The sequence below is a fragment of the Bidens hawaiensis genome, unplaced genomic scaffold, assembly GCF_021521415.1.
Source record: "Bidens hawaiensis isolate Kalapana, Puna unplaced genomic scaffold, B.hawaiensis_p1.1 tig00013007_1, whole genome shotgun sequence".
Lineage (NCBI taxonomy): Eukaryota > Viridiplantae > Streptophyta > Magnoliopsida > Asterales > Asteraceae > Bidens > Bidens hawaiensis.
The window spans coordinates 69,140-93,319 of NW_027492093.1; the positions used below are offsets into that span (position 1 = coordinate 69,140).

Below are 24,180 nucleotides of genomic sequence, written 5' to 3' on the forward strand. Positions count from 1 at the left end.
GAATCTGAGATCGAAATCAAAGGTAAAGGTAATGTGACTGTGGTAAGTAAGATTGGTGAAAAGAAAGCGTTTTATGATGTTTTCTGTATGCCTAAGTTGAAGACCAATCTTCTTAGCTTGGGTTAGTTGGATGAAGAAGGATGTAAGATTGAAATAGTCAATGGGATATTGAGGCTATATGATCAGAAAAAGAGATTGTTGATGAAGATTTAGAGAAATCTGAATATGACGTACAACATTAAGCTTCAGGTACGTTGTAATTCTAACAACTTTGAAGATGAAAAGAGTGAATGTTATGATGTGAAACCGATTATGAAAGTGAGGGATATTCGGTTTGGAACGATTCCAAATGATTTGTTTGGAGTTTGTGAAAGTATTGGTCAAGATCGAGTTGATGAAAAGAAGCGAGTCGAGAAAGAAAGTAGCAATGTGGCTTCAAAGTTAGGTACGTAAGGAACGAATGCTAAGTTTGAAGAATCGGTGAAGCAATTATGTTATGGTCAGCTGAAAAGAAGTAGTAAAAGTGAGAAGAAGAACAATTCAAGATTAATTAAGGGGGTGAATGAAGAATTAATCTTGATTGTTAAGTGATTAAAGTTCAGGGTTTGTCTTGTTAAGTTTGATATTAATATTTGTTTAGTATGGTAAGAATATTATGGATTATTCTAGAATAAGTTTGTCTTGTTTCCCAAGTTAAGTTTGGCTTGGAGAGCAAGTTTAGTGGGTCTATAATTATATAAATAGAGTCTAGATTATTAGTTTTATGTGTGTGAGCCATGAGAAGTCTCTTCTCCATGTGAGTTTGTTAAGTTCGTTTGGTTATATGAAAAGAGTCGCGGGTTGTCACCCCAATATATCGTGTTCCTTTGTTTGTTCATTCGTTTGATTTGATTGTTCGATCCGTCTGGGCCAACAAGGATTGCATACAACCTTTCAAATCTCAAGACAGACAAGAAAATAGCAAATGTTGTAACATATGAGAAACTTTTTAGCATGCCAACCTAACTAACATCTAACGATCTTCTTGGAAAGCACAAAAATATAGAGCCAAATTAGCAGTAGAAGTCCTATGGAGGGTAAGAGTGATAGAGCAATAGATCCGGCAATATGACCACAGAACGAATTGTACATGTTGCAAACCATGTTCCATTTCGTATGAGAGTTTCCTTTAAATCCTATGTAAGCTACACCTCCTGCTGCTCCTGTAGCAGAAGTCATGATACCAAACAAAAGCTGCAACATGCAAACAAGAGATAATAATTACAAGTTTGTAATTTGTTCATACTTTTATATGAACTACCTTACAATAACGATAAGTTTGTTATTTGTTCATACTGTGTCAAGGATAAGAAAGCGAAACAGCAGTCGAGTGGAGCTTCTTTTTGGTTTCAACATTATTAGAGCTGATAGCACACAGTAATGATGCTGTAAAAACAAGTAACCGACAGTGCTGCCACGTAATATCTGCATCATAATGTAAACAAAAATCTAGTACTTTTTTCAAGACACGTTATATGGAATTTGGTTTGGATTAGTAGGGGCTCAGATTCAACTAAGTGTTTCTTGTACTTTTAGGCGGTTCCCTACCCATGCAAGCAAGTTCGTTTGGGTGGCAAGCGCACTCCATAGAGTCACTACAAGAAATGAGATCTGTCTGGACAGGACCTATCTCGACGAAACCAAGTCGTCAATATAGCCATGGCTATCTCGACAATTTATTCCCGATATAGGGTTCCCAAATATATGTCAAGTAAAATGTCCTTAAGACGAGGTTAATTGGAGGTTTTCCTTTTTTTTAATATATATGTTTTATTCTTTAAATGAAAAACTCAAAACATTGTCGTTTCATTAAACTTATCTCGAGGACAAGTCCTAGAGACAGGACCTCCCCAAATATTTTCAAAACTTGACTTTAAAGGGATCGGTGAAAAGCGTGCCCGCCAAGTGGAAACCCTGCCTTGGGTACACCTTTTGCGACGACTTTTTTGAAGCTATTGCGTCCGATACGTTGCGACATGTTGCGACGACATTATCTTGACAACTAGTTGTTGAGAAGGCTTTATCGACGACAAAGAGGGGCTATAGCAACAACAAAAGCCATCGAGATAGCCCTAGTTTGTTGTAATGTGTTAGGTGAAAAACTTTGACGGATTAAGTTTGATGAAAAACTCTATGGTGCTCGCTTTCCACATTGGCAAACTCTAAAACAAAGTTGCCATGAGTTGCATGAGTTTATTTGTATGGGTAACAAACTATCTAGATTAATTAATTAAAAGAACTTTAAGAAAATGTTTTAAAGTACTTTGCGGATTCCTAAATCACCTAATAATCTTAGAAAAATCCTACTTACATGAAAGCCGGGGATTGACTGAATTTTGCAGCCATGGGTATTGTCATACCCGGCGCAACAGGTATCGACTTGGTTTGTTTAGAAGTGATCATAAGAGTGATACCAATCAAGGAAGTTACAAACAGCATGACCCTCAAAATCACATCAACCACCACATGGTTTTTGAGATCACCTGCACCAATTATACCCTTGTATTCCGATTCTGGAGACGTTGTTGATAGGGTAGAATGCGGTGGAGTAGTAGATGTCATGGCTACTTAAGTGTAGTTTTATGTACCATCGTACATTTATACTAGAGTTTTTCAACTTGTTTGGGATGCTTGTGGTAGCGCATGTTCAAAAAAGCACAAATAAATATGCAATTTATTCTATATTTTGATTTTTGACAAAGATGTGGAGTTCAATATGACGTTAATTAATTGTCTGAATGTGTTTGATTAGTTGGGGTAGGAAGAAAATCAGAAATAAAAACTAGACTTCTTTTATATTTTTCACAGTTAAATCTAAATTAAAGTTAGTTTTTATAGCTAATAAAAGTTTCTTTCTCAAATTACTAAAATAAACAAAATAATTACTTTAGCACATCATTACTAAAATAAATAAAATAATTACTTTAGCACATCATGGTAGTTGACTAGTTGGTTACGAATATGGTAAGATGCTTAGAGTGTAAAATAAGAGATCAAGGGTTCAATTCCTTTTGTTAATGTAGAAAAGAAAAAAAAAGTTGGTTACGAACATTGAATGATTTTGCTAATATAGCCTGACTGCCTGACATATTGTTAAGAGAGCAATTTTATTCCACAAATAAAGTCACTAAACTATACAACTGTTTTGTATAATTAAATCATTTATCAAGTTTATTTTTTTTAAACGACTAAATTTGTTGCACACTATAGAGTGTGAAACCCATGACCTTCTAACCACCATACTATCCTATCAAAATAAGAATGACAAGTTTAAGTTTAATGTGTTCCCACCATTGGTACTTCAAGCATTGTTTACGTGTTTTCAGGATATTGGAAGCTATAGAGCTTAACGAGGATATTTACGGGCTTGGAACGAAGATCGAGAAGTGAAAGATTGGAAGTGCACGCATCACGAGGCATTCAAGAAAAGAAAAAATGAAAATTTGATATTTTACATCTTCGCGATACGCGAAGATGCAAAGAAGGGCAACTTCGCGTATAGAACTCGGCCGCGACTATTTTGTCCTTCGCGATACGCGAAGAAGCACCCTTTTGCATCTTCGCGATACGCGAAGATGCTTAAGTCGGCCAAAAATTTAGGTTTTGCCTTATATAAACCCCTTAACCTCCCCATTCGGCTAAGAACGACTTCCAGAGGCAGAATAGGTGTTCTAGGGCGACTTTCATCCATCCCGAGGCTTCCGGTTTGTCCTACAATCGTATGTTCATCAAGATAAGTGCTTTAACGATTATGTCGATGTCCGGTTAGTCGCGTGTCTAGGTGTAGGTTCCCTGGACGGATCACACGAGATATCCCGATATACACAGGTGCGGAATCCCTGTGTAGATCGTTACGGACGTAGAACACAAACACACGAACACACGAATACGATACGAACAAACACACGTTATATTAATAACTCAACACGTGATATAATCACAGTTACAGACTCTCGACCTCACGTCACTTGACTCACGAACAATAACTGACATACACGAACAACTTGAACCACTAGCCGTAACCTATATAAATACACGACAACTTCGCCTCAGGCGAAGTTGTCCATAACTTCGCTTGGTTAACAAGTTCGCCTAAGCGAACTTGTCAACAACTTCGCTTGGTTAACAAGTTCGCCTAAGCGAACTTGTCAACAACTTCGCTTTAAACAAACAAATACATAAACAATATTACAGACTCGATTACAGACATTAGACATATGAACTACTGACATTTATGCACCAACAGACTCCCCCTTGGCAGTAGCTTCATATCTTGATCTTTCAGCTCTTGTCTCGTAATCCTGTAACTTCAAGCGTGCACTCCTTCTCTAACGCACACCGACACAACCCTTTGATATTTCTTTGCTTCATTCTTCCAAGCAGGAATATAAAAGATCTTTTTCTCGTTAAGCGTCTTCAGATCAGCTTGCGATAAGTTAACAAGATGCATCGGATCGTAAACTCTAAGGATCTCTTGTTCATCCTCATCTTCCATCACTGCCTCCGCTGTCTCACAATCAACGAACCACCACTTTAGGTCTTTGAGCACATCCTTGGGCATAAGCTTCATCGGTACTTCTTTAAGGCACCGGATTGGTTTATACTTCATAACCATCCAAGGCTTTCCATCAGCTCTCAAACCTCTATCCTTGTCTTCAACAAGTTTCCCTTTCTGTGGTTTCAACAGCTCAAACTTCTTTTCCTTTATGCTCTCTTTCCATACGATTTCCCTATGACTCTAGCCATATTATCGTCACTTCGATTGATCAACCCCAATCTGGCTAAGTCTTTAACCTCACATTCAGGCAGTGTGTTTAACGATCTCAACATTCTTCTAAGGTACTGAACTCCATCATATCGTTTAATCACGAAGAGCCGCAACTGCTCATCATAAATCCAGCATATAATCCCTTTCTTTGCTTCAGCATAGCCCTTAATATTGTAACTCTTTTTGAACATGGTAGGGACTGCCGGTTTCTTCGTTTTGACGAACCATTGAGCGTATCCTTCCTTCCACCTCGGCTGCTCTTCCCATTCAGTATCTTCAACTGCCGTCTGATCACCCATACCGGCCTTCTCAACCTCTGGAATGTCATGTTCGACATTTTCCTCTACTATCTCTCCTTCCTCAATCTCATTCTCAATCTCAATCTGCTCACCGATCTTCTCAATCACATCACTCGGCAGCACATCCTCATCAAACAATATATCATCGCTGAACATATCATCATCTAGTTCTTTCAACGCATCAATCACGTCATCACCTATATTCTCATCATCAACCAACACCACATCATCACCACCAGAACCACCAGCCGCGTCGGCAGACTCCCCCTGAGCTGTGGAAGTACCAAGAGCTAGAGTAGTTCTTGGCAACTCACCACCTGCATCTTTCGATGCATTGGGATCATCGTCTTTGTCATTCCTTCTTTTCGTCCTTAGCTCGTCGCCTTTACAGCTCATCTCCCCCTGAGATGCCAAGAACTCCTTCAAGGCATCTATAATTTTCCCATGCTCAACCAGGAGGGATGACTGTAGTTGATTTGCTTCTACTAGGCGTTGAATAGTCTTAGATTGCTCTGCCACGATCCGCTCTAGTGAAGCTATTCTCTCTGAGTCTGAAGTAGGCGTAGGCGAGACATCAGAAGCAGGCGTAACCGCAGGTGGTACCATACCTGATAACCCTGCAGTAGTGACGACCGTTGACTCTACAAATCGTGCAGCAACCACCGACTGAGTAAGCGTTGGAGGTGGTAGAGACACAATCTCCGGAGTCGACATCTGGATAGTAGTGGTAGATGTAATGCCAGCAGACGATGTAGCCACCACGGGAACATCCGCAGTGCTTATACTTGTAACCTGTACAGAAGTAGGAACGATAGACATACCAGACAGTGCGGCCGGAGCGAAACGTACCCTTCTTGAAGTCTCTCCAGCTCCCATACCAGCACCTGTCCTTTCCCGTCTTGATCGTCTTATCAGCTTATGTATATCTTCTTCCTCTTCTGACTCATCATCATCCTCCGTTCTCTTTCTCTTCCCAAACGTTTTCTCTCGAGACACCATCAACCGTCTCCCCTCATTCATGATCTCATCCAAATCTGAGTCAGCCATCGACGTTGCTGCTCTAGTAACACTCACACCCGAACCTTGTGCAGCAGAGACCTGCACCTCTTCCAGCGGATCAACTCGGTCCATATCAAAGTAATCTTGACCACCAAATACTTCATCAAGATCAATATTCTCCTCAGCCGTCACAACAGGCACAACAGATGCAGCTTGAGTTGCTCTTGCCTGTCGCGGTTGAGGATCTCTAAACTCGTCCCCACCAGCAGGAACATACTCTGGGTTGATTAAAAACCCAAACAGTGGAGTATGCCTTGGACGCAGCTCAGGCTTGTTCCTCGCACTCGAAGTGCGGCATTGAGCGAAGATACGCTTGCTCACAGACTCCACGTATCTGATTGGTCGTCTCTGAGGTTGATTCGGAGCCACATGGTTCAATATCATCTGGATGAAACGTGGATACATAATGAACCGCTCACGAGCCATCGCCCTCCTCTGTCTGTCAATCTCGTAAAAGACCATCTGACTAAAACTATAGCGTTTATTGTAAGTCAGTGCAGTCATTGCGGACTGCATGGTCGCACCCATACCGTCAGTGCCCGCCTTCCTTCCTGACATGCAAACTATCATGACGTGCATAAGGAAGCGCCACTGATCAAGTAGAAAACCCTTCCGTCTCTGTGTATCGCCTAATGGACCAGAATAGCCCATTCGGAGAAACGCTCCATCACGAAACGGAGCCACAAACTCAGTTGGGTCGTCCCTCGTCTCTTCTCCAAACCGTAACGCCACCCGAATCTGTTCAAAATTGAACTGAACCTGTTGATTGTTCACAGTCGCTCGCATGACCGGGGGCTCAATACGACAATCGTATTCTACCGTCTGCCAAAAGTCTTCGATATTTGGTAAGGATATCGGCAGAGTCGTCGTGATAGCATGAAAAATCCTCGAGCGTATGAGGAAAGTAATAATCTCGCGGTAATCCTCAACGCCGCTCGCTTCCGGGTCAAGGGTGATGTACATATTGTGACCCGGGAAAAATTGCCTCTGATTGTCACCGTCGTCTCCTCCTGCACCTCCAGCACCAGCTACTGCGGCCATATCTGCAACAAACGAACCAAGTTACTTAAACATTAAGACTTAGCACAAGTTCGCTTTGTTACCATGAGCGAAGTTGTGATAAACTTTTTATAGGCGAAGTTAAAGGTGGGGCGAAGTTGGGAACAACTTCGCTTCAGCTTTAAGTTCGTCTATTTAACATTCAGTAAAATTGATCTAGGCGAAGTTAATGTTAACTTCGCCTCATCACAACATCGCCTCAGGCGAAGTTAATGACAACATCGCCTCAGGCGAAGATAAGCCTCAGGCGAAGTTACGGATAACTTCGCCTAAACCTTAAGTTCGCCTGAATCTGAATCGGCGACAGTAAGGATTATGGAACAACGTGCAATTGATGATTTCGTGATTAAGGAATCCGGAAAACATGATGTTAAGGTTATCTAGACGATCAAAGTGGTTCTTAACACGTAAAAACAAGTTTTTGAAAATCGGTTGAATGGCCGGCGATTCGAGGTTAATAACCGGGTCGAAACGACCTAAGATTAATGCCCTTGTACATTGATGATATGATATAATTGCATCTCGAACCTTGAATCGGTATGAAATCTGGGAAAAAAATAACTCGGAATCGGAATAAACACAAGTTCACCGGAAAATATTGGATAAGTTCGCCGGAAAAGATGAGTGAATAAGTTCGCTGATTTTGAATAATGAACACTGTTGACACTTAAAATCCTTTATATAGGGGCGGAGTTATACAGGCGAAGTTACGGATAACTTCGCCTGTTTAACAACATCGCCTATATTTACAAAATCAAACCTTATAATTTGAACATTTTTCAATTAACTCTTTAAAACTTCCCTTTAAGAAATAAATGACATGATCAATTCTAAGTAACCAGTTAAAAAATCATAAAACTATCTAAGTACAAAAACTTTAAAAATTTAAAGTATAAGGGATCAAATTTCAGTCTAGTTAGGGACTACCACGTTTTAGAAAAGATCCGAACAGGAATCATACTAACTACGTGACTGTCACATAGATCCGTGTTTAGCTGTATTATGACATATAGAGACAGGTTGTAAGCAGGTATAACTTAAAGTGGTTTTCATCGTGTCTGTGATACGAGTTAGATTCGATTAAGCCTCAAAATTTAAGTGGGCAATAACTCAGAGATTTTGATGCCTCCTATCTATTCTCAAAGCGTATTTGGCTTTCCCCAAGTCACCCCGAATTGACTTCGACCCATAGTGTCTGATTAAACTTGTAAGTATTCTTGATCTGCTTCCCGTTCTTCTCTCTTACTCAATGATTGTGAAGTCTTGATTTTGTCATTTCTAAAATGTTTCAATAACTCAAAATTTTTTTTTTTTTTTTTTAATAAACATAGACTTCAAAGTAGAAATTAACTGCAAGTCCCGAATCTGGAGCACTGCAGTATGTTGAAACGCTATCTTCACGGGAATCAGAACACTTACGGGCTCGTGTATGACTGGGTAATAACTTTTCTGCCTATCATTCGGAAAGATATATATGAAGACATGCAAAACTCTTAAGGAGTTTCCACGTAAAATCAAGTAAATTTAGTTTGTATCACATCTACTTTTACGCACCATTAAAAAGCTACCATGACATGCAATGACTGTTCTAAAGCCTTTTAAGCCTAATAACTTCACTAGTTAAGCACACAGAATCAGTATAACTATCATTTTCCAAGGTTGGATCAATTTTCTGTTAAACATAGCAAATGAACTTCTTACGAAGTAGTAGACTTGAAAAGTAATTTCATTTCCCCTTTTTTTTAAAAAAAAATTTAACATTAATCGCCCCAACCAAAACAAAGTCTTCAGGTAAACGGCTATCCCGAAGATCCAATGGATCAGCTGGACCTACCACATACTAGTATGTGTCCTTATAACTAAGTATGATCGACTAACTTTTCAGCGAAAGAATGAAAACTCATCATAAACCGCCCCGGTCACTGTCAGTCATCTGGTTAATGGCTATCCTTATATTCTACAAGTAGAAATGAGGACCAAACATATCCTAAGACATATCCTTCAAACTGAGGTAACCGACATAATTTTAAACGATAGTGACGTTTTTTTTTTTTTTTTTTTTTTTTTTTTTTTTACGAACAAAAAGCATGGTTACTCGGGATTGATCATCCCATTTAGTTCAATAAGGTTTTGAAATCTGGATTTGTCAAACGCTTTAGTATATAAATCAGCGAAATTATCAAGCGTATCCACCTTTTCAAGAACAATCAGTTTCTTCTCAGCACAATCCCGTATAAAATGATGACGTATGTCAATATGTTTAGTTTTACTGTGTTTCACGGGATTGTTAGTTACTGAGATAGCAGCTGTGTTATCAATGCAAATAGGAGTAAGTAAGAAATTCAGACCATAGTCGCGCAACTGTTGTTGAATCCAAAGAACCTGAGAGCAGCAGTTGGATGCTGCCATGTATTCTGCCTCACAGGTTGAAATTGCGACTGAAGTCTGCTTCTTGCATTGCCACGACACCAATCTGCCACCAAGAAACTGACATCCTCCAGTTGTAGACTTCCGACTCTGATTGCACCCTCCATAATCAGAGTCTGTGTAGGCGACTAGCTCCAAGTCTCCTCCTCTCGGGTACCACAACCCCAGCTTCGGCTTGCCCTTGAGATACCACAGTATCCTCTTCGCACCCTTCAAATGAGATTCTTTTGGATTTGCCTGAAAACGTGCACAAAGACAAACAGCAAACATTATATCAGGCCTAGAAGCAGTTAAGTACATTAAAGAACCTATTATAGCCCGATATTGAGTTGGGTCCACATCTGCATCACCGACTGATTCAGCACCCAATTTGTGATTGACGCAGATTGGAGTTTCATATGGAGAACTGTCCTCCATCTTGAAGCGTTTGAGCACATCATGAACATACTTCGTCTGATGAATGAACATCCCGTCCTTCTTCTGATCAACCTGCAATCCTAGAAAGAAAGTTAGTTCACCCATAGCACTCATTTCAAACCTTTTCTTCATGACGGCCTCAAAATCTTGACACATGGAGACTTTTGATGCAGCAAATATATGTCATCCACGTAGACTTGCACCAGCAGGAAGTCGCTTCCATCTCTTTTGAAGAACAACGTGCTATCAATTTTCCCTCTTTCAAAACCATTTCGAGCAAGTAATCTGATAAAGTTGAATACCAGGCAGGAGGTGCCTGATGTAATCCATATAACGCCTTGCTCAATTTGTACACGTGATCTGGAAAGTCTGGGTCAGGAAAACCCGGAGGTTGCTCAACATACACAACCTCATCAACTTTCCCATTCAAAAACGCACTCTTCACATCTAGCTGAAATACCTTCATCTTTTCATAAGCAGCAAACGCCAAAAACAATCTTATGGCTTCCAACCTGGCGACAGGAGCGAACACTTCATTATAATCAATCCCCTCTTGTTGATTAAAACCTTTAACGACTAGCCTTGCCTTATTCCTTATAATGATCCCCTTATCAACTCTCTTGCACTTAAACACCCATTTTGTGCCTATAGCATGCACATTCTTTGGTTTTTCAACCAAAGTCCAAACTTCCATCTTCTCGAATTGAGCCAACTCTTCTTGCATGGCTTCGACCCATGAGCTGTCCTTTAAAGCCATTTTATAATTCTTCGGTTCAATCTGGCTTATAAAGCAGGTGTACAGGCATTCATTGATTATTCCTGTCTCCTTAATGCTTGTATAAACACATGTGTGCTCATTCAAGCTACTTCTAGTTTGTACACCGGAGGACACATCACCAATCACATTCTCCAAAGGGTGATCTTTATGAATTATCGTGGTTGGTACAGAACCGACATGCAAATTGTCTTCCAAGTTAGAAGAGAGCTCGTCAATGGTTGTTTCATGCTGAGAATGAAATGGATTGAAAAATTCTTCTTCAGTCGAGGCAGCAGGGGTACCGATAGTGTTTGATGAGGAAGGTTGACATTTATCAATCAGCTGTCTTTGTAATAGAATGTCTTTCTCATCAAGGATCATCTTCGTTGCAACTCTCTCTTCTTCTTCAGCAATATCCAAAAACGGTACGTTAAAAGACTTGAAGAGTTTAACATAGTCGAAAAACTCAGCAGGTCCGTTGCTTGGTTTTGGCGGTTGGTAACTTGTGATGTCGGTGTTACACACCACCTCAACCTTGCTGGTCGATGTATTGAAGACATGTCTGTTAGGAGTCCCAACAACATAACCGACTGAGATTCCTTCATCGGCTACTTCACCAAATTTAGAATTTGTCTTCAAAATCGAACAAGGGGACCCGAATGGTTCAAGACCACTCAAATTGGGCTTTCTCCCATGCATAAGCTCGTAACACGTTTCATTAAGCCTCTTAACCGTTAAGACTCTGTTTAGGACATAACAGGCTGTAGCAACAGCTTCAGCCCAGAACACCACAGGAAGCTTCGAATCAGCCAGCATAGTTCTGGCTCCTTCAATTAACGTTCGGTTCTTCCTTTCAGCCACTCTGTTCTGTTGCGGTGTATAAGGAGCGCTGTATTGGTGTTCAATCCCTCTCTGAAGACAGAAGATCTCCATCTCAAAATTCTTGAACTCTGTTCCATTGTCACTTCTGATGAACTTAACCCTTTTATCCATAACGTTCTCAACTTTGGTAATCAAATTCTTCACCATCTGAGCCGTTTCATCTTTTGATTTCAGGAAATATACCCACGAGTATCGTGAGTAGTCATCAGTGATCACCAAGCAGTATGAAGTACCTCCTAGACTTTTTGCATACACGGGACCGAAGAGATCCATGTGAAGCAATTCTAGAGTACTAGCAATTGAATTTACTTTCTTGGTGAGATGGGATTTCTTGTGCTGCTTACCCTTCTTGCATGCTATACATTTATCTTCAAAATTGAAATTTTTCAAGGGAACGCCCAGCACAAGCCCATTCTTGACAATGTGGTTCATCTTCCGAAGATGAATGTGCCCCATCCTTCTGTGCCACAGTTCGGATTCCGATTCGCTTGCTTTCGTCATTAAACATGATTCTTCCGTGGCCATTTCAGTAGACCTCATATCCATCACATAAGTATTTGTATCACGTGGAGCTTTCATCACTATCCACTCGTCTGGTATCTGAAAACCAGGCTTCAACACGATCGCCTCATTCTTCGTGAAATGAACAGTGTACTCCTTATCACAAATCTGCGACACACTCAGCAGATTGTGCTTCAACTCTTCTACAAAGTTCACATTCTCAAGAGTCATTTTTCCATTCGACACCGTTCCTCTTCCAGTAATTTTGCCACCACTTTCACCGGCAAAACTAACTCTCCCTCCTTGAACAGGTTTTAAATCGTGTAACAAGTATTTGTTACCCGTCATGTGCCGGGAACAGCCGCTATCTACAACCCAAAGATTGTGAGCAGCCATGTTCAACTGTTCCTGCACAATAAAGCAAAAGATTAGAATTTTGGGACCCAAGACCAATTGGTCTTGGATCTATACATCCCGAACTTTGGCTTTTCACAGTTAGTATTCGCAAAATTTCTGTAAGCCCTATTAGGAAACCACCTTGGAGATTGAGTGTGGGACCTTCCAAACCTAAGTGAATTGAAAGAATTATATCTTGTGGTTTGGTTATTTGCATTGTAAAACTAAGGTTTGTTTCTGTGAAAACCTGAATTAGTTACATTTCGAAATTTTGAATGGTTTTCATTTTTAATAGTATTAGTCTTATTCTCAGTTTTATTAGGCCTCACACCTCTGAATCGCGGCTTCAGAGGGCAATCTGCAACAAGATGTCCTAATTTATTACACCTAAAACAACACCTATGCTCCACTTTCTTTTCAAAGGTTGTTTTGAATCTCGAGGCTGTGTTACCGGCCGTTCGTTTCACATAAGGTGGGACGTACGGGTTTAGTGGAGTACTTTTCTTATTAGTTTTATCTTTTTCTCCACCATTGAGTAACACCTTCTCTTCTTTTGTCTTACCTGATTCGGACGACTTCTCCGAATCTGATGAGACTGGACTTGCAACAGAAATTTTCACACTTGAAACAGGCGAACTTGTTTCGCCTTTACTAACAATTGGTTCTTTACTAGAAACCATGATTGGAACTGTCTGAGGAACTTCAAAATCAACAGATTTCTGAACACTAGGGTTATAAGTATAATTGTGGTTATAAGGTGGTGGAACCTCGTGATAACCAATTCCTCCCCTCTTCGCAGAGGTACCTTGATCACTAACAAGATGATCAAGAATAGCTGAGGAATTTCTGAACTGCTCAAGTTTTTGGTTCAGTTCCACCACTTTCACCTCGTGGTCAGCAATCTGTTTTTCTCGTTCAGCAATAAGTTTGGTCTTTTCTTCCAAAACCTCATAACTTAGATCTATCACTTCAATTTTTTCAGCAAGTTTTGTTTTTAAGCTTTTAACATCTTTTTCATACGCTTTTATTTTAATTTTGTAACTGTTCTCTCTTGCTTTCATAAAGTGATGATCTTCTTTAAGAGTTTTAAATTCAGCATCTAAACGAACATACTGATCAGTTATGGTAGCAAGTTGCTCAGACAAGTTCTCACATTTAGTACATATAGGTTTAGAACATACCTCGGAGGACTGGTCCTTGAGATCTGCCATGAAAGCTTTTTCCTCTCCAGTAGCTTTCACTTCTCCGGTGACCTTCTCACATTCTTCATTCTCAACCTTAGCCATATTTGCCTGCTCAAAAGTTTCATCCGAATGCAGGTTCCAGTTGTATTCACCTGCTTCTCTAGACATCATGGCACTGAAATCTTTACTACTCCCAATGTACTGTGCAGACCTGCCTTGACCACGTTCAACTCTCTCGTTTCTGCACTCTTTAGCAAAGTGGTCGTTTTGTTGACAGTTATAGCACCTCACCTTAGTCTTGTCAAACCCAGGCCTGCCACCAACAAACTTTCTCCCTGTCTTCCTCATAAACCTCTTCACCCTCCTCACAATCATGGCCATCTGCCATTGTAGATCCATCTCTTCCATATCATCAGCATCTATTTGGTCATAGTCTTCATCCAGCATCGCTGGATCAACAACCTTCCCTTGGATATAGTTCTCATATGAAGCAATAAACGAAGCATAGAGGCCAAACTGCTCTTCAGCAGATTTGACGCTCATTGGCATCTTAGAGTAGTTAATGCTTGAAGAACTTGAAGAGCCACTACTCTGGCTTGCTGTCTGTTTAGTACCACTTGATCCACCGGCTACAAAGCAAACATCCCCATTTGAGTTTACTGACACATGCCCCTCCTGTGAAGACTTGGCACCCGACTCGCCCTTCGTGTAGTAGGCGGCAGAATCAGTCTTTGAACTTGAATTGGAGTTTACTTTAGCACCGTACATGCCTGGATCTTGAACCTGATCCATAGATGTTTCTTTTCTTACCATATTAAGCTCAAAAGTTCTGAGCTTGTTGACAGTGGTTTCAAGATCATAAGTAGGGAAGTCCTTGTCTTCCCTCATCAGTACAGTATACATCTCCCATTTTGGTGGGAGGGCATCGAGAAGCTTCTCAACTATTTCTTCTTCTCGGTAGGAAATAGAATAGTTGCTCAGCTCAGTCATTAGATGATAATATCGGGTGATAATATCATCTAGAGATTCGTTCTTCAAAAATTTGAAGACGGAAAACTGAGTTTTGAGCAATTTGATTTTTGAAGCTCGAATTCCTACATTCCCTTCAAATCTGTTCTCAAGAGCTTCCCAAAGCTCTCTAGCTGATGTGTATTTTCTGAATGTATGGAGGATCTCCTGTGGAAGAGCCATTGTGATTGCAGCATGGGCCTTGCTCTCGGCCTCATACATCTTCTTCTCTTCCTCTTCCATCTTACTGTACTTTTTGATATGGTCCCTACCTTCGTACTCCATTACAGGTGGAATATAGCCATCTTGGATGCACACCCACATTTTCGCATCCTGGCACTTTACATATTGGATGAACCGATCCTTCCATGCGACAAAATCGGTTCCCTTCAGCAACCTTGGGGCCTTTGTAGCTGACCCCGCTTCAACTTCCATCTTTACAAGCTCCAAGATGTTGATCGACGACATCCTTCTTGAAGAGAAGAAACCTGAAAAATAAAAAAAAAAAAAATTTTTTTTTAATTTAATAAAGTACTGTAGGCGAAGTTAAGAATAACTTCGCTTAAGTAATAACTTCGCTGGATCTTTCTTAAATTCGCGTGACTGGGCGAAGTTGAGAATAACTTCGCTTAGGGTGAGCAAACTTAGGAAGTAGGCGAACTTGAAGAGAACTTCGCTGAGTTAGGCGAACTTGAAAAAGTAGGCGAAGTTGTGAATAACTTCGCCTCTCCTTATATCTTCGCCGAAACCCTACGTATCCTGACGGCAACTTCGCATGATGAACAACAACTTCGCCTGACGAACAACACAGTTTCTGCAGATCTGTAAAACGGATTTTAACGAGGTTTTTGACAGTTTAAAGGCTTGAACACACTGGTAGGAGGTTAGAATGAGCAAAAACACCGAAAACACGTCCCGCGAAAAGTCGAAACGGGACGAAATCTACACTCGCGTGAATATCCCGAACCACACAATCGAGCAAATGCTCTGATACCAATTGTAGGTTCCCTGGACGGATCACACGAGATATCCCGATATACACAGGTGCGGAATCCCTGTGTAGATCGTTACGGACGTAGAACACAAACATACGAACACACGAATACGATACGAACAAACACACGTTATATTAATAACTCAACACGTGATATAATCACAGTTACAGACTCTCGACCTCACGTCACTTGACTCACGAACAATAACTGACATACACGAACAACTTGAACCACTAGCCGTAACCTATATAAATACACGACAACTTCGCTTCAGGCGAAGTTGTCCATAACTTCGCTTGGTTAACAAGTTCGCCTAAGCGAACTTGTCAACAACTTCGCTTGGTTAACAAGTTCGCCTAAGCGAACTTGTCAACAACTTCGCTTTAAACAAACAAATACATAAACAATATTACAGACTCGATTACAGACATTAGACATATGAACTACTGACATTTATGCACCAACACTAGGCTAAGGTTTTGTGTAATATACTGTTATGATCAGATTCTTGTGCTTCATGAATATAGCTTGATTAATATTATATGATTTGTCTTGCTTAATTAGTATTAGGTTGCTTAAAGCTTGAGTTTGCGATTATTGATTTTTGTAACGTTTGTTTGGTTGTTCATCAACACTTAGGGTTAAGCTCTTGTGTCATTGGACTAGAATCATCAAACCTTATCATTGAGTTAATCATTTTAGACATAGAATTGGTAATTGTGGTGTCCGGGTGCATTTGTGTCAACAATTCGGTTAGGGTATCGTTTGTCATCATAAATCAAACCATAGGGCTAGCAATTATTATAATACCAAAGACTAAAGAATCCGTGATTAACATATGGAACACATAACCCGAACCTAGAATGAATACTTTTAATTAATGTTGTTTACAAATCGTTTTAAGTAATCATTAGTTTTAATTAAATCTTTTTCTAAAAATCGCTTGACATCGTCTGTTCGCTTAGGTTAAATAATTAGTTATAAATTAAATAAACTTGCACTTTCCTTGAGTCCTTGAGGAGACGACCTTACTTACCCGTACTTATTATAGGTATTTAAGTCTTAAAATTAATTGTTTGAGTAGACCGCGACAACCTACGTCAAAATGGCGCCATTTCCGGGGACTCAACGCGCTTAGTGCTAGTTTAGTTTAGTTTAAATTAGCGTAATTTAGTTTAATTTTAGTTTAATTTCTTTTCTTCGTTGATTTTACGCAGGGTGTGCTTGTTTGTGGTGTGCAGTTAATCTTTCAAGTTGATGCATACGAGGTTTGCTCGAGACAAGGAGGTGTTGCAGTTTGATCCCGATATTGAGAAAGCCGCGAGAAGAAACTAAGCAAAACAAAGAAGGGGTGTAACTTCAAGACCGAAAGAAGAAGACATGAATCATCAAGAAGATAACCCCTACCCGGTTCCACCGGTGTTTCAACCCGATGACCTTAACCCGCCGCACAATCGAGAACAACCCATTCCACAAAATATCCCACAAAACATTCCACAAAATCCACCAATCCATGACCTACCACCATTCAACCCACCCATTCACCAAAACCAAAACCTGAGAGCTTAAAGAAGATATCAAATGAGAGATGATCGTTCAATCTGGTCTGAACCACTGCACAATAGAGTCGAGTTCGAGTATGATCGGCGGAGGGGATTTGACGATTTTGATGAGTTCGAGGATGAAGAGGAGATGGAAGACGTGCAAGGGGATCGGTATTATAGAAGACAACAACAACCTCCCAGAAACCGAACACTCGAGCCCGCTAAACAACCAAGAAACCGTCGAGAGAGAATAAGACAAGATCCCCCCAAGCCACAGTTTCCCGAGTATGGATTTGACGATGGGGTCCCGAGGGCATTCGTTCCACTGCCCGTTCGGGGGGTTCAAAGCCACTTAATTCCACAAGTGGCCACAAACCCACTTCCCATTGTGATCCCGGTGAGAGAAGGAAGAACGTTTTCAGTAAGGCGAAGTAACTTGACCGGGATGACTACTTTTCATGGGAAAGCATCAGAAGAACCGTACTTGCATCTGAGCGAGTTTAATGCAATTTGTGCCACTATCTCAAGTCAAGGTTTCACTGCTGATGAAGTCAAGCTAGTGGTGTTTCAGTTCAACCTTAAAGATCTAGCGAAGCAGTGGTTTTTATCGTTACCGTCAGCAAGTATTTATATGTGGCAAGATCTGGCTCAGCAGTTTTTGGACGAGTACTACACACCACAAAGAACATCCGAGGACTGAACCTCGATCAAAAACTTTCAGCAAGGGTAGGGTGAGACTTTCCACGAAGCTTTTACGAGATTTAAGAGGTTGTTGAGAACTTGTCCGCATCACGGGATTGCATTGTGGGAGTTGATCAAAGCATTTCATGACGGGTTGTCAAGTGACGATGTGCGTGATCTTCAGTCGACCACAAATGGGTTGTTTTTGACTAATGATGAGAATGAATATTGGCAACATTTGGAAAGGCATGCAATGAACTCAAAGAGGCAAGCTCAGTCAAATCGCATGGTAAAACGGGCGGTTGTGAAAGCCGTGGATAGTGGTGAGTCGGATTATCGTATGGCTAGGTTGGAGAGAAAGTTGGATCAATTGATGGGTGTGGGAGTTAAAGAGAAAGGCAAATCAGGAAAGACATATCCAGTGGTGACGGTTGTGGTGGAAAAGGCCATGTAGTGGCTACTTGTGGGGTCGTGTTGGAAGATGAAGAAGAGGAGGTGAACTTTGTTCAAGGTGAGAAGAGGTACAATAATAATATGAATTCAAACACCTATCACATGGGCCTCCGAAACCACCCCAACTTCAGTTATGGAAACCCGAACACGCAACAAAACCCGAACTTTCAAGGTAGTTCCCAGAAAGCAAACTATCAGTCAAATAAACGGCAATATGGGAACGAGAGGGGTAGCGGTCACAGCGGGTACAATCAAAGAGAATCGGGGGGATATAATAAGGTTTATCAGAAGAGTTATCAGCAGGGTCATCAAAGTCAAGGGGCAGCACAAGGTCAAGGAAGTTCTTCTGGTAACAAGGAGGAGTCGATTAAGGACGTGATGGATTTTCTGAAGCAGATGAAGACAGACCAGGAGGCTCAGAATAAAAGTGTGAACCAAAGGTTAGAGCTCCAAGAGAAAGCCAATACTGCAAGGGATAAACAGGTGAGCCAGTTAGCTGAGGAAGTGGCGAGTTTGAAAAGAAATCCATCCAAGTTGCCAAGTGTACCTTGAAGAACCCGAGCCATCAGAGTAGCAGCTCTTCGAGTGGTAGGAATGCCTATGTCAACTAGGTAAGTACCCTTAGAAGCGGTAAGATATATAATAATGGGGTGACTCCACCACCCTTTGTTGAAGGTGTGGCGGCGGACTTGGGGGAAGATGGGAAAAGTGACGATGAGGTTGAAATTAAACCGAAAACTAAATCAAATCAAATAAATAAAAATAAAATTGACACTAAAACTAAGACGGGAACACCAACCGCCAAGGAGACGGGCTCAACGAGTAAAACGGTTCCGTTCCCTCGGTTATTGGTGAACCCCGAGACCTCATCGACACTTAGAAAGAGGGGCCCATAGCAGGAGGAAATGTGGGAAATATTTAAACAAGTAAAAATTAATTTACCCCTCATAGATGCAATTAAACAAGTCCCCGCATATGCTAAATATTTAAAAGACTTCTGTACTTAAAAACGAACTCACAAGTTGCCCAAACAAGTTGACTTAACTGCAAATGTGAATTCGGTTTTGACGGGTATCCTCCCACCCAAAGCTACAAGATCCGGGAACGCCAATTATTCCCATTCAAGTGGGCGATTTTAAAATGACTAGAGCGTTGTTAGATCTTGGGGCTGGGGTGAGTATTCTCCCGAGAAGCTTGTATGACCAGTATGACTTTGGTCCACTTAGAAAAGCCGACACCACCGTGGTGTTGGCCGACTTGACACTCAAGCTTCCCAGGGGAATCGTGACCGATGTGATTGTGATGATAGAAGATTTTTATTACCCGGTTGACTTCCTGGTTCTAGACTACGTGACAGTTGACCCGAAACGGCAACCGAACGTGATTCTCGGTCGGCCCTTTTTGGCCACCGCAAATGCTTTGATAAACTGTAGAACCGGGGTAATGGACATGGCTTTTGGTAATAAAAATCTTCGGCTTAATGTGTTTTCAAATGTGTCTAACCCTCTGATGAGTGACGAATGCTTCGCGGCTGAAGTCATTGACGGGTTGAACCCTCACGAAAGTGGGGATGATGCCACAGAGGAGTGTGCTATTTGTTGCAGGAAAACCGTTGAGCATGTCTTACAGTTACAAGAAGAAGAGAAAGCAGTGGAATTGTATGCTGCGAGTATTGGGAAACCACAATGGTCTCAGCAAGTGGAGCGGTTACCCGATACCATTGATTCACAATTGAGGCCTTCATTGGAGAGTCCGCCGGCTGTTGAATTGAAAGAGCTCCCGAAACACCTGAAATACGTGTTTCAGGGGGAAGGAGAGACTTTACCGGCCATCATCGCTGCAAATTTGGAGGACGAGCAAGAGAAAGCGTTGGTGGAAGTCCTGAAAGAGCATAAGGCGGCGATTGGTTGGATGATAGCAGATTTGAGAGAGATCAGCCCATCCATTGTCATGCATAAAATCATCACCGATCCCGAGGCAAAACCCGCTCATGATGCACAAAAAAGGTTGAACACAAATATGCGGGAGGTAGTGAAAAAGGAGGTCTTGAAGTGGCTGGATGCAGGTATCATTTTACCGATCTCAGATAGCACGTGGGTAAGTCCGACACAAACAGTTCCAAAGAAGGCGGGTATTCATATAACCCGTAATGAGACAGGTGAGGAAATCGCCACCCGACCGGTAACCGGGTGGCGGATTTGTGTTGACTACAGAAAGTTGAATGCGGCAACATCTAAGGACCATTTTCCCTTGCCGTTCCTTGACCAAATCATTGAGAAATTTGCAGGTCAGAAGTTTTATTGTTTTCTAGATGGCTATTCGGGGTACAATCAGATTGCTATTCACCCCGATGACCAACATAAGACCACTTTCACGTGTCCATACGGTACTTTCGCATTTAGGCAAATGCCTTTTGGTTTGTGTAATGCCCCAGCCACCTTTCAAAGGTGTATGATGAGTATCTTTTCAGATATGGTCGGGGATTCACTTGAATTTATTATGGAGGATTTTTCGATTTTCGAATCATTTTTTGAAAAATGTTTAAACGAATTAACTAAAGTTTTGAAAAGATGTGTGGACACGAATTTGGTCTTAAGTTGGGAAAAGAGCTACTTTATGGTTCAAAAGGGGATGGTTTTGGGACATGTCATCTCAAGGAGGAGGATTGAGGTTGACCGGGTGAAAATCCAAGTCATATCTAATTTACCACCGCCTACTAATATAAAAGGGATAAGGGCATTTTTGGGTCATGCCGGTTTTTACCGACGGTTCATTAAGAATTTTAGTATCATTTCTAAACCGTTGTGTAATTTGTTATTAAAAGATGTGCCATTAATTTTTAACGAGGAGTGTCTTAATGCATTTAATGTACTTAAAAATGAATTGGTTGAACCCCCGGTCCTGTTGTCACCTGATTGGTCACTTCCAGTTGAAATCATATATGACGCAAGTGACTACGAAGTCGGGGCCGTGTTGGGTCAACGGGTGGATAAGAAGCTCGTTGCCATATACTACGCAAGCAAAACCCTTTCCGATGCTCAAATTAATTTTACCACTACGGAAAAGGAGTTGCTCGCGGTAGTATATGCACTTGATAAGTTTCGATCTTACATTTGGGGGAGCAAGGTAATTTTTTTTTCAGATCACAGTGCAGTCAAGTATTTGATGGAGAAGAAAGACACGAAGCCACGCTTGATCAGGTGGATTTTATTGCTCCAAGAGTTTGATGTGGAGATCCGTGACAAGAAAGGAAGCGAAAATGTGGTGGCAGATCATTTGTCGAGACTTGTGGGACAAGAAGAAAATGAGAAAGATGAGAGGGCTATCAATGAGTCTTTCCCAAATGAACAATTGTTTTTTGTTTCAACTTTGCCATGGTATGCTGACACTATTAATTTTCTTGTTGCAAATACAATTCTGGAGTTTTGGCCAAAGAAGAAGAAGCAACACTTTCTCTTGCAGGCAAAGCACTATGCATGGGAAGATCCGGATTTGTTCAAAGTTGGAGCGGATCAAGTAATGAGGCGGTGTATACCGGTGGAGGAGATGCGGAGTGTTTTGTATCATGCCCATTCATCACCTTGTGGAGGCCATTTTAGCGGCCAGAAGACAGGACATCGAGTGCTTGCATGCGGATTCTATTGGCCTACTATATTCAAGGATGCAGCAGCATTTGTGAAGAATTGTGTTAGATGTCAGCAGATGGGGGGGTATTTCAAAGAGGGACGAGATGCCCATGCAACCAATCCTCATTGTCGATATCTTTGATGTTTGGGGGATTGATTTCATGGGCCCGTTTCCTAATTCTTTCGGTAATCTTTATATCTTGGTGGCGGTCGATTATGTGTCTAAATGGGTAGAAGCAATCGCCACCAAGACGAATGACCATACCGTTGTTTGTAAGTTTGTCCAGTCTAATATTTTTTCATGTTTTGGTGTTCCCCGCGTCATCATTAGCGATGGGGGTTCACATTTCAAAAACTTTAATTTTGGCAAACTACTTAAACGGTATGGCGTAAACCACCGCATTGCCACTCCATATCACCCTCAAACGAGTGGGCAAGTGGAGGTTTCTAATAGGAAAATCAAAGAGATTTTACAAAAGACGGTAAGGCCCGATCGAAAGGATTGGTCAAATAAACTAAACGATACTTTATGGGCTTACCGTACCACTTATAAAACTCCTATTGGAACCACTCCATATCGGTTGGTTTACAGGAAGGGTTGTCATTTACCTGTCGAACTAGCCCATCGTGCGCTATGGGCAGTTAAGAATGTTAACCTAGACTATGAACGTCCAGGTAAACAAAGAAAATTAAACATATGCGAGTTGGAGGAATTGAGAGATGAGGCTTATGAATGTGCGTCCGCATATAAAGACAAGATGAAGAGAGTTCACTATGCTAAGCTAAGAAGAAGGACATTTGAGGAAGGTCAACGAGTGTGGTTGTATAACTTAAGATTGAAGCTTTTCCTGGGCAAATTAAAGAGCAAGTGGGCAGGACCTTATCAAGTCAAGAGAGTTGGAAAGTTTGGAGAGGTTGAGATTGAAGATTTTGATGATCATCTGAGGCAAGTGGTGAATGGTCATCGATTGAAGCCTTACTTGGAGGATGCGGATTTGAACAAAGAGATACACGAGTCGGAAGTTTGCTTTTTGGCAGACGAGCCGACGTACTCGTTTGATTAAAGAACCAAGGAATGTCGAGCTATAGACATTCAATTCAGCGCTTACAGGGAGGCAACCCGGCATTTGTAAAGTTTATTTTTGTATATTGAGTCTAGTTAGCTAATAGTTTTCCTCAAATCGTGCAGTGTAGAGCAAGGATAGAGTGTGGGGAAACGAGCACATACGTCGCTAGAGGGAGCCCCAGGTACATACGTGATGGGTATGTGGCGACCGAAGCGGGTGGCGGAGGAAATCAGCTCAAATGAAACGTAAAAGATTAAATTTTCAAGCTGAAAACAAGTAAAACTGGCTTCTGGAAAGTTGCATCTTCGCGTATCACGAAGATAATAAAAAGTCAAACTGCCAGTCAAAGTCAATGGTCAGTAGTCAACGGTCAAACTTGCATCTTCGCGTATCGTGAAGATGCAATGCCTTGCATCATCGCGATACGCGAAGATGCTCGGATCTGACGAAAAATTTTTATAAAAACTCAGATTTCCCCATCACTTTCACCATTCATCTTCTATCTTAAACCCCATCCACACATTAAAAATCCGACCACCACCCGTGTCACCACCGTCGCCGGTCACCACTGTCACCACTGTCACTTTCATTATCTTTCCTCATCAAATACATTTAGCCCGATTGAAAGGTAAGTGTTTAAATTTGTTTGCAATTGGTTTATTTCGGGTTTGAATTGGGCATTACAAAGGTTGTTTATGGGTATGGAATGCATGTTAGTGGGTTGATGTTTGGTCGGGATTTGCGGGTCTTGTTGAAATTTACGGGTAATTGATGACGTTTTTCCGGTTGGGTTTACCGGATTGTATGAAGTTTGGTCGGAATTTTATAAGCTTATTCATGTTTTTGGGATTGTTAGAGATGTGTTTTTGAAAATGGGTCACCGGAATATTTTCCGGCGAGTTTTCGAGTCAAAGTTGGAAAAGTTTATAAATCATTGGTGATGTTTTGGGTCGGTATTGTGATCAATTGTAGGTAAGGTCGTGTGTTTTTAGATAAAGGAAATTTTTTCCGGCACTTT

General features: G+C 41.2%; 1 pseudogene across 1 annotated transcript; it reads right to left on the reverse strand.

The window, feature by feature from the left end:
* Nucleotides 1-1,005: 1,005 nt before the first annotated feature.
* LOC143542980 (CASP-like protein 1 pseudogene) lies at nucleotides 1,006-2,794 on the reverse strand (annotated as a pseudogene). The gene is made up of 3 exons (XR_013136992.1): nucleotides 2,351-2,794; nucleotides 1,336-1,464; nucleotides 1,006-1,233 (listed from the first exon to the last, which is right to left on the reverse strand). The product of XR_013136992.1 is annotated as a CASP-like protein 1 pseudogene (transcript).
* Between the last annotated feature and the right edge of the window lie 21,386 nt (nucleotides 2,795-24,180).